This window comes from Canis lupus, chromosome 11 (genome assembly GCF_048164855.1).
Source record: "Canis lupus baileyi chromosome 11, mCanLup2.hap1, whole genome shotgun sequence".
NCBI classification, from domain to species: Eukaryota; Metazoa; Chordata; class Mammalia; order Carnivora; family Canidae; genus Canis; species Canis lupus.
In genome coordinates this window covers 34,522,808-34,533,100 of record NC_132848.1, presented here as the reverse complement: position 1 = coordinate 34,533,100, position 10,293 = coordinate 34,522,808, and positions in this window count along the sequence as shown.

Here is a 10,293-nt window from a genome sequence, read left to right as displayed (position 1 = left end):
TTCTGGGTACAGGTCCTTTATAAAATGTATGATTTGCAAATATTTTCTCTGTGGTTTGTCTTTTTATTTCAATGGTGTTTCATGAAGTACAAAAGTTTTAAATTTTGATTAAGTCTAGTTTATCAATTTTATCTTTTCTGGAAGTGATTTTGGTGTTGTACTTTGTCTAACCCAAGATCATGAGGATTTTATGCTATGTTTTCTTCTAGAAGTTACATTCTTTATCTTTTAATATCCAATGATTTTAGTAGAATATTGTGTGGGCCATTGTTGAGGAATTTTTTGTAAATTGTCAGGTATCAGTTAAAATGTAGATTTTAATTGGTTTCAGAAAAAAATATATTTTAAAATTTTGTCTTGCTTGTGCTTGTGATAACTTAGTCTTTTTTGGTAATGGTTTTGTTTTCTCTTGTTTCTCCTTTGATACCTACCACTTAATGCTTCACCCCCTCCTATTATCTAGCTAGTACCTCCTATTATCTGGCCATTTCTTTTGTGAGCTCTTTTACCTCTACCATGTGTTTTTCCCTTTCTAGAATCAACAGTTTCTGAGAGATCACATTGGGATAATTGGTAATTATTTTCTTTTGCTTTGGGTGAACATTTTTCTGTTAAGTTTCTTTGTCCTGCAAGGAAATTTTGTTGCCCTTTGTCATCATTTTTTTTTACAGTATTGTAACAATATTTTTCTAAAGTTATAGTTGATTTAAAGATTTATTAGTTATATATTTCTAAGGAAGTTAGATGAGGGTAACTTCTAGGTTTTGCATTACAAAATAGATTTGTCACAAACACACAAAAAAACCTCCCTAATAAAGTGACATTAGAGCGGATCTGAAGGAAGTGAGGTAGAAGCCAGAATCCCAAGCATTCTAGGGGAGAGAATAGCAAATATGAAGTCCATGAGGAAGGAGAATATTTGACAGGTTTGGGCAAAGCTGGCTGGAGTAGAGTGTTTAAGGGGTAAGAACAGAAGATGAAGTCAAGGTCAGGATGGGGGAAAGAGTACAGTTCCCACAAGGCCTTTGTAGGAAGTGAAAGAATTTTGGCTTTTACTCTGAATAAGATAGAAAGCCACTGGGAAATTCTGAGCGAAAAGCTGACATAATATGATTGACATTGTAAAAGGATCACTCTGAATACTCTGTTGAGAGCTGACTTTATAGGTGGAAGTGTGAGAATAGGGAGACTGGTTAGAAGACTATGCAATAATTCAGGCAAGAAATGATGGAAATCTGGACCACAGTGGTAGCAATGGAAAAGGGAAATGATTGGATTCAGGATATGTTTTGAAGGTATAGATAACAATTTCCCCAAAGACTGAATGTGAGCTATGAACAAGTTGCTCAAGATGACTCCAAAGCGTTTGAGCTGAGCAACTAGAAGGATGCAGTTGTCCTCAACTAAGTTGGGAATTTAGGTTCTGCTATATTGATCAACAATTCAATCAAAGACATCCATGTGTCTTAGCTCCTCTGAAGCTCTGATAGCCCCAGTGGATCCAATTTACTCCCAAGCCTCAACAGCTTGAAGGCAGAAGATGTTGTGCCTTCAATTCTATCACAATACAAACAGCTAATATATACTGAGAACTTACTCTGTGAGTAAGCAGTTTAATACGTTGTTACTTGATCATCATCACAATTTTAGGAGATGAGGACTATCAGTCTACATTTTAAAGATCAGGAAAAGAAGCCCAGACAAGTAACCTGACCAATGCAGCAGAGTCACGATTAAAACCCAAGTCTGGTTGCAGCACCTGGACTTTGATTTTCTATATCATATTGCCTAGTCACATCACCTCGAAACTTAGATTTATCTATTCAAGGCTCTAGGAATCTTGAGGGAAGTGTGGGGGGGGCATTATTAAGGCAACCCACTAGAGACCAACTGAGTTGAGGAGGTTGGAGGTCACGTCTTTCATAAGCGGAGAGGCACCAACAGATATATCTTGCTCAAATTTTGTCACCCCTATAATCTATCTTCCTAAAAAGCAATGGGCTGTGGGACTAGTGGTCTATTTTGGGACTATTAACTAGCACAGAGGCTCTGAAAAGCTAATTAATCTCTTGGCAAATAAATGATTAGACCCCATGTAAGGATGTGCCCTCAAAGCAATGCAGGAAAGTAGGTCAAGGAGTCAGTGATAACAAATTTTAGCTTGACAGTTTTAGATCTAGGGAGAGATTAATGTTGGCTCCTTCACACTTTGGTGAAGGATTTGTGGTTATTTCTCTCAAATTCTATGTTGCATATACATGACAGATTTCAAAAGTTGTTCTAAAACAGGGTCTCTTCTCCTGGAACTCATTTGCCTTCACATATTGTTTGATATTAGTATTTCATGGTATGAGAAATCCATCTTCCCTGGTTAACAGAGGACTTGACTTAAGATGCTAGAAATCCTCAGTTTTTCCTTCACCTGTAAAGGAAAGACCGTACCCTTTAAATTCATATAGTATTGCCTAAATCATAGATGGGAAATTGTTCCCAAACTGAGAGGCTTTCTTACTGTGGTTCACACAAATCCCAGAAAAATCATGCTGTGTTCTGGGGTCACATGGAAAATGTTAACTCAGTAAGTTTCCCACCTCAGGGTGAACATACATGTTCTTTCAAGGTGACTACTGCAGCTCTACTGTGTATATTTATTTATTTATTTATTTATTTATTTATTTATTTATTTTTAAATAAATTTATTTTTTATTGGTGTTCAATTTGCCAACATACAGAATAACACCCAGTGCTCATCCCGTCAAGTGCCTCCCTCAGTGCCCGTCACCCATTCACCCCCACCCCCCCGCCCTCCTCCCCTTCCACCACCCCTAGTTCGTTTTCCAGAGTTAGGAGTCTTTATGTTCTGTCTCCCTTTCTGATATTTCCCACACATTTCTTCTCCCTTCCCTTCTATTCCCTTTCACTATTACTTATATTCCCCAAATGAATGAGAACATATAATGTTTGTCCTCCAATTGACTTACTTCACTCAGCATAATACCCTCCAGTTCCATCCACGTTGAAGCAAATGGTGGGTATTTGTTGTTTCTAATGGCTGAGTAATATTCCATTTTATACATAAACCACATCTTCTTTATCCATTCATCCTTCGATGGACATGTGTATATTTTTTAAAGCTCCACTTTGCCCATTCTCACCAATTGCTACTAAACTCTTTATCCTTGAAAAACTTCCTATCAGGTAAACTCTGCTACCACTTTGGGTGCTTTGTCCCAAGATGAAGTTTTTATTACTAGTTCCCTTCATGGGTCTAACATCTATACTGGATGTGGGTGAAAAATAGTAATTATTCCACTCTGCCTATTTATAAGTATCCAGCCCCAGTCCTTAAAAGTAGGCACTTAATACTTATTAAAAGATGCCTTCCTTCCCCCTCTCTATCCTAGAAGCTCTCTGCAGGCCACATCCATATCTATTGTTTCTGTATTCATTCAGTCCTCATTGCCTGACCACTCATTTTGACATTTGTATTCTTCTTCAATGCTTTATAAATGGTTAATGTCCACATGTCTTGCCTTAAGAGTGAACTATCTAGGGGTAAGGTTTATGTCACCGATCTTCTAGTGCTAGATATATGGATGATATGTAAGAAATGCCCGATGCTTTGGTTAGATTCTCCAGGCTACAAGAAACAAAGGCTACAGCAGTTCCCTCAAATAATGAGAGAAACTATTCAAAGAGAAACCAAAAAAACCAAAACCAAACCAAACCAAAACAAACAAACAAACAAAAACAAAGAGAAACCAAAGCCAAACAGCCCATAGGAAGAGTAGGCCTGTAGCAGAGTCAGACTATAGGATACTTAGCATTCTATCATTCTAGGAGGCAGAGCCAGGAGTAGGAACCAGATTCAAACTGGGGTACATAGGCTGTTTTCCCTAGGCAGATAGACTTGAGTTCAAATAATTATAGTGGGAAAGCTGGTGTAAAGCAAATCTGGTAAGGGATATGGAAAGATAATAGTGGCTTCCTCAATCAGAGTCCACCAGTTCATGGTTAAAGACCTTCGTGAGGTCTGGTTACACTTACTGTTCTTGCCTTCCATGAGATGTCTACACAATCATCTTCCCAATTCCACCTCCTTTTTTTTTTACTCTAGCTCAAGTGGGTTTTTCTTTCTCACAAGAAAATGATCCCTTTCTGGAAACCAATTTCCTATAATAAAATGGTTCCTCACTAAGATCCCAATATAGCAGTAGTCTATGAAAGCACCTACATTATTTCAACTTTACCACAAATTTTATTAAAATTGTTTTCTGGGGTGCCTGGGTGGCTTAGTCAGTCAAGCATCCAACTCATGGTTTTGGCTCAGGTCATGATCTCAGAGTCTTGAGATCCAGCCCCGCATTGGCCTCTGTGTTCAGTGTAGAGTCTGCTTCAGACTTTTTTCCTCTCCCATCCCCTCTGCCCCACTTGTTTTCAAGCTCTCTCTAAAATAAATACATAAAATCTTTTTTAAAAACTGTTTTCTTTTCAATAATCGAATTCCCTCCTTTTGGGAAATATTGGGAAGAGAGAACATTACCTTCAATGTACACATTGTAGCCTGTGCTGTCTCTTCTGACCATGGAGGGGTTAGGGAAGAGACTAAAAATTGCAGACTACATTGGACTTGAGAAAATTCTAAGTCATAGGGAGAGATGAGCCAGACAAACCTTCAATGGCTAAAAGAAGAAGATCAAATTGCCAATTGACAGAAGAAATAAGAATCTTTAAACAATCTTTAAAAATCTTAAAATTAAATCTTAAAAATCTTTAAAATCTCTGTCCTAGGTCTAGATTAGGAGACTTGGAGAGAATTGCAGAACTGGAAAAAAAAATTGACAAATGCCAAAGAGGAATTTACATTCAGGGCTAGAAATGGGCGTAAGTCAGATGGAGATTTTTCTTTAAAATTCATGATTGCTGAGCAGAAGGAAGAGATACTAGGGAAATCTGCTGATATGTACTCCCTAACTAGGAATACACAAAGATGATTTTCTGAAAGATATGAAAGTACAAGTGGTTGACCCCAAAGACATACCAGATATGAAATGCTTAACTCCAAAATTTTTCTCCTTCAGGAAAAAAATGTCTTGAATCCCTGTCTGGAAAGTTCAGGAAAACAAAGACAATTGTAGCTACTGATATTTGAAGAGTTGGTAGATAAACCAATTTGGTGCATTGAGACACTTTAAGTAAAGAGCTCTATGGCAGTCTGATGAAGTTTCATGCTCACCCAGGGAACTATGAGTGAGACTGAATTCTGCAAGTGAAACTAGAAGGTTTCCAGGTACCGTGCAGTGCAGTCTTCTCTAACTGCTACTTAGAAGGGGTCTGTAGCACTTAAAGCAGAATGGAAACTCTGGCCACCACTGCCATAAAGAAATGGGAAACGAAAAAGTCCATCAAAAGGAGGCCTTCTGAGTACTAGTGGGTGACATCCAGGATGGGCCATTACCATGGACTGTGAAATTAATCTCAAATTAATCCATCTGTATCTCTGCTAGATCTCTATATCACATGATAGAGGTTATAAAAGTATTGGACCATTTTAAATCACTCTTAAATTAGATATTTACCCAAGAGAAATGACAGCATGTTTACACAAAAACCTGGACACATATTTTATAATGGCCCCAAACTGGAAATAATCTAAGTGCCGTTTAACTAATGAATAAGCAAATATTCTCATCTTCATTCCTTTTCCCTAGGTCCAAAGGAGAGCAGCCACTTATGCTCCTATAGGGTAGCACTTCATGGCATGCCCACTTCATAAGCATCCCATCAGTAACACAACCTGAGTTTGAAGATGCTCAATTTCTATGTTTTTAACCTACTTTTGCCTACTTGACCACTATTGGCTACTGGTAGGCTCTCAAATGTCTTTACCTCTACAGTACAGCATTAGTACTCATCTGTACAATAAACATGTTCCCACAAAGCTGTAAATAGAGTTTTTGAAATCCAAATATATTTTCCCAAAGTTCTTAATTTCAGACATGTTTTATCTTAATTTGTGACTGATAATCAGTTGGCAGTGACTTTCAACTCCAATTTTAAGTTACTCCACTATAAACCAAGTAGTTCGTTTGTACCAAAACATTTCTTTTTTAAAATATTTATTTATTTGAGAGAGAGTGTGTATGAGAGTGTGCTTGCGCTTAAGCGTAGGGGATGGGCATAGGGAGAGGGAGAGGAAGATAAGCAGACTCTCCACTGAGTGGGAGCCCAACACGGGCTCAATCCCAGGATCTTGAGATCATGACCTGAACTGAACTAAAAGTCAGATGCTTAACTGGCTGAGCTGCCCAGGCACCCTGGTACAAAAACATTTCAATGTACTATGAACTTACTCTACAAGAAAGAAAAAAAAGGACAAATTTTTTTATAATATGGATTATGCACTAAAAATTTATCTTTTTAAAATTTAGAATTTAATTATCAGGAGGGCTACTGTTGTTGTCTTTGTATATTCATGGTGCCCTGTGGCCCTACCTCATCTCAATTTTTTTTCCATTTCAACATTTTTCTCAATCAGGTTTATTGAGATGTAATTGACATGCAATAAAACTGCTCCTGAAATTGCTTCAAAATTTTGAGCTTTGAAAGATGCAATGTGTAACCCACATCACACTCAAGCTATAGAACTGTTACATCACCCCAAAAAGTCCCTTAGTCAACACTTCTAACTCCCATGCAACCACTAATCTGTTTTCTTCTTTTCCTATAGTTTTGGCTTTTACAGAATGTCACATACCTGGAAACATCAGTATTCAGATTTTTGAATTTGCTTCTTTCACTTAGAAGAATACATTTGAGATTTATGTTGTTATATCAATAGTTTGTTCCTTTTACTGATAACTAGATTCCATTGTATATATGTACCACTATTTGCTTATCTATTCACCAGTTAAAAGGAACTTAGATTGTTTCCAGTATTGGGCTATTATAAAATGGGTGTCCAGGTTTTTGTGTAAACACGTTTTCATTTCTCTTGGGTAAATATCTTGGAATGGTATTGCTGGGTCACATGGTACAGTTACACTTAGCTTTCTAAGAGACTGCCAAACTGTTTACTCAAGTGTCTCTCTACTATTCTGCAGTTCCACCCACAATGTCTGGGAGTTCTAGTTGCTCAAACATCCTCAACAGCAATTGGAATTATTTTTATTTTGGCCAAGGGGTGGTATTTCATTGTGATTTTGATTTGCATTCCCCTAATGATTAATGATGACATCATTTCTTTTGCCACCGATATATCTCCTGTGGTGCTCATTCAACTACCCCCAATGTTTTTTGGCTTTGTTTAAGATTTTATTTATGAGAGAGAGAGAGAGAGAATGAATGAATGAGTTAGGGAGGCAGAGGGAGAGGGACAATCAGACTCCCTGCTGTGGGAAGCTCGACACAGGGCTCAATCCAGGGACCCTGAGATCATGACCTGAGCTGAAGTCAGACACTTAACTTAGCCACTCAGGCACCGTAACTACCTCAATCTTAATTTGAGGCACCCTAACTACCTTTATCTTGTGATTGATAATCAGTTGGCAGTGACTTTCAACTCCAGTTTGAAGTTACTCCACTATAAACCAAGTAGTTCCTCATTTGTACAAAAACATTTCTTTTTTTTTTAAGATTTATCTTAATTTGTGATTGGTAATCAGTTGGCAGTTAAAAACTGGTTTGCTTGTCTTTTTTATTGAGTTGTGGTTCTTCATGTATTCTGAATACAGGCATTTATCAGATACATATTTTGCAAATATTTTCTCAGTCTGTTACTTGTTTTTTCATTTTCTAAACACTGTCAAAGAGAAGTTTTTATAAATTAATTTTTTAATGGATCATGCTTTGAGTGTTGTAAGAAATGTTTTGCCTAACCCAGAATCACAAAGACTTTCTCCTATGTTTTCTTCTAAAAGTTTTATAATTTTAGATTTATGATCCATTTTGAGTTATTTTGTATGTGGGGCAAGGTATGGGTTGACAGGTTGTTCTCTTTTTTTCTTGCAAAATAATGTTCAATTATTCCAACATTTTTTTTTTCTTTTCACTATCTTTTGGAGACTCCATCTATCAGACACTCTATATATGATCTACAAAAAGGACAACATTCTCTAGCTTTGGTGTGACAATCCTATGGCTAGAGATAAGGGGACGGTTCCCACTTTCTTTGGCACAAAATGCATAAGTAGTGTGCTTTCTGCTCCACAGATATGCATTGTATTGGACAGTCTAGAAAGAATTGTCAATGCTTTCTAGCCAGACATCACCAGGAACACCAGTGGTTGAACAAGGTGACCTTATAACTCATTTCAACAAGGGGAAGGACAAACCACGGGCAACAGTGAGGCATCTCAGTAAAAGGATGTTGGAAAGGACTTACATTAAGATATGAATTTGTGTTAGGTGATTTGAGGAATTTTGCTTTAAAGTGGATGCTGTTAGGGAGCAGGGGTAAGTCTATGATTGGGTATCTTAATAAATCTTATGTAAAAAGAGAGACTAGCCTGAGGCTTAAGGTGTAATTGGTAAAGAAGTAACAGTCACATTATTTTATATTTTCAGTTTGTGTATTCCATTTGGGGGCGTGGATAGGCTTATGTTTCTGTCTACATTCAGACATGGTTATGGAGTAGTCTTATTTTTGTCCTGATCCATCATGATCATGTGGTGGCCTTTTCTTATGCTGATGTTTTCTGAAACTGTTTATGTTCCACAGGAGACATTAAGGCCTCACTACGCCAGGCCAGCTCCTAGGAACACCAAGCCCTGGCTGACAGCACCAAGTCAGCCTCTTGATGTCAGAAAAAAAAGTGTTTGACTCCAGGATCTGCTCTTTACTGACTGTAAGCTCTTGGATAAATTATCTAACTTCTCTACGTGTTTCCTCATATGAATATTGCCTCACTGGATTATTGGGAGGAATGAGGTATGTGCCAAAAAATTGTGTAAATAAACCTTAGTTATATCACAGAAAAAGTTAAGGAAAACCAAGAATAGTCCAGGTAATTGTGCCAGGAAGTCAAAAAAGAGTAAGAAAGTGAGAATAGAAAAGCAAAATAATTTACATTATGTGATAATCTATATAAAGCTGGGGATCCCTGGGTGGCGCGGTGGTTTGGCGCCTGCCTTTGGCCCAGGGCGCAATCCTGGAGACCCGGGATCGAATCCCACGTCGGGCTCCCGGTGCATGGGGCCTGCTTCTCCCTCTGCCTGTGTCTCTGCCTCTCTCTCTCTCTCTGTGACTATCATAAATAAATAAAAATTAAAAAAAAAATCTATATAAAGCTGTTAACTGTCCAGCTCATTTCAAAATGCCAAGATGATGCACTACATTCATAAAGATATGATGGAACATTGGAAAATATGTGGACCTTATACCAAATGATTTGTCATTTAAATGAGTTCACATAGAAACACTAAGTGGTCAACAGTTCAACAATGAAAACTATTATTGTGCCTATGCTAGGAGGTAGACTCGTGGGATGGATAGACTTGGATTGGGATCTCTTTCAACTTCAATGCCTATAAATAACTTATTTCTTGCTTTCATGTTTCTGGTGTACAGCTTGCTTCCTTCTGGCACCTACTTTTTGGATGCCCCATCCTGTTAAGCATGTGATATCACATCTAATTTCTAATTTTTCAATAATGCAGAAAGCTCTCTGTGTGTAACCAACTAGAGGAAAACTTGGTGGTTTAAGAGACTGGATAATTAATATAGGTGCATTAAGAATTTGTTGTATTAAAAGACCGTTATTGCCTGAAGGCTCCGTGGACTCACCATTTTAAGACATTATACAGTCTTTCAAAATAACATCTAGAAATAGTTTCATTTTAATAATCTGAGAATGAGATTTCATGGAACAGGAATCAAGACCTGAGTGGATTCAGTCTATAAAATGAAGAGGGCCTGACTTCCTTGAGGCTCCTTCTGCTGCACCAATGTACATCAAATCAAGACAGCATCCTTCTGTAGAAACCATTCCATCATGATTATAATATTTATTTTCATTTTAGATCTAGGGGTGGGTGGGCACTGAGTGGTGATATTCATTTTTATAGGTTTGAATACTGTGGTAATAAAAAATGATAGCGTCAAACTTTTAAGAAATACTGGCAGTTTTATAAAGGTCTGGTGAACTCACAAACTTCCAAAGAGCTCCCCTACATTTTGGTTGGTTTATGTGATGGTTTTTAACCACTGCTGTGGATTATGACTGTAATAACTAAAAATGTACAATCTCCCAGGAGTGGCCTCAATTTTATTAATCATTTATACTTCAATAATGA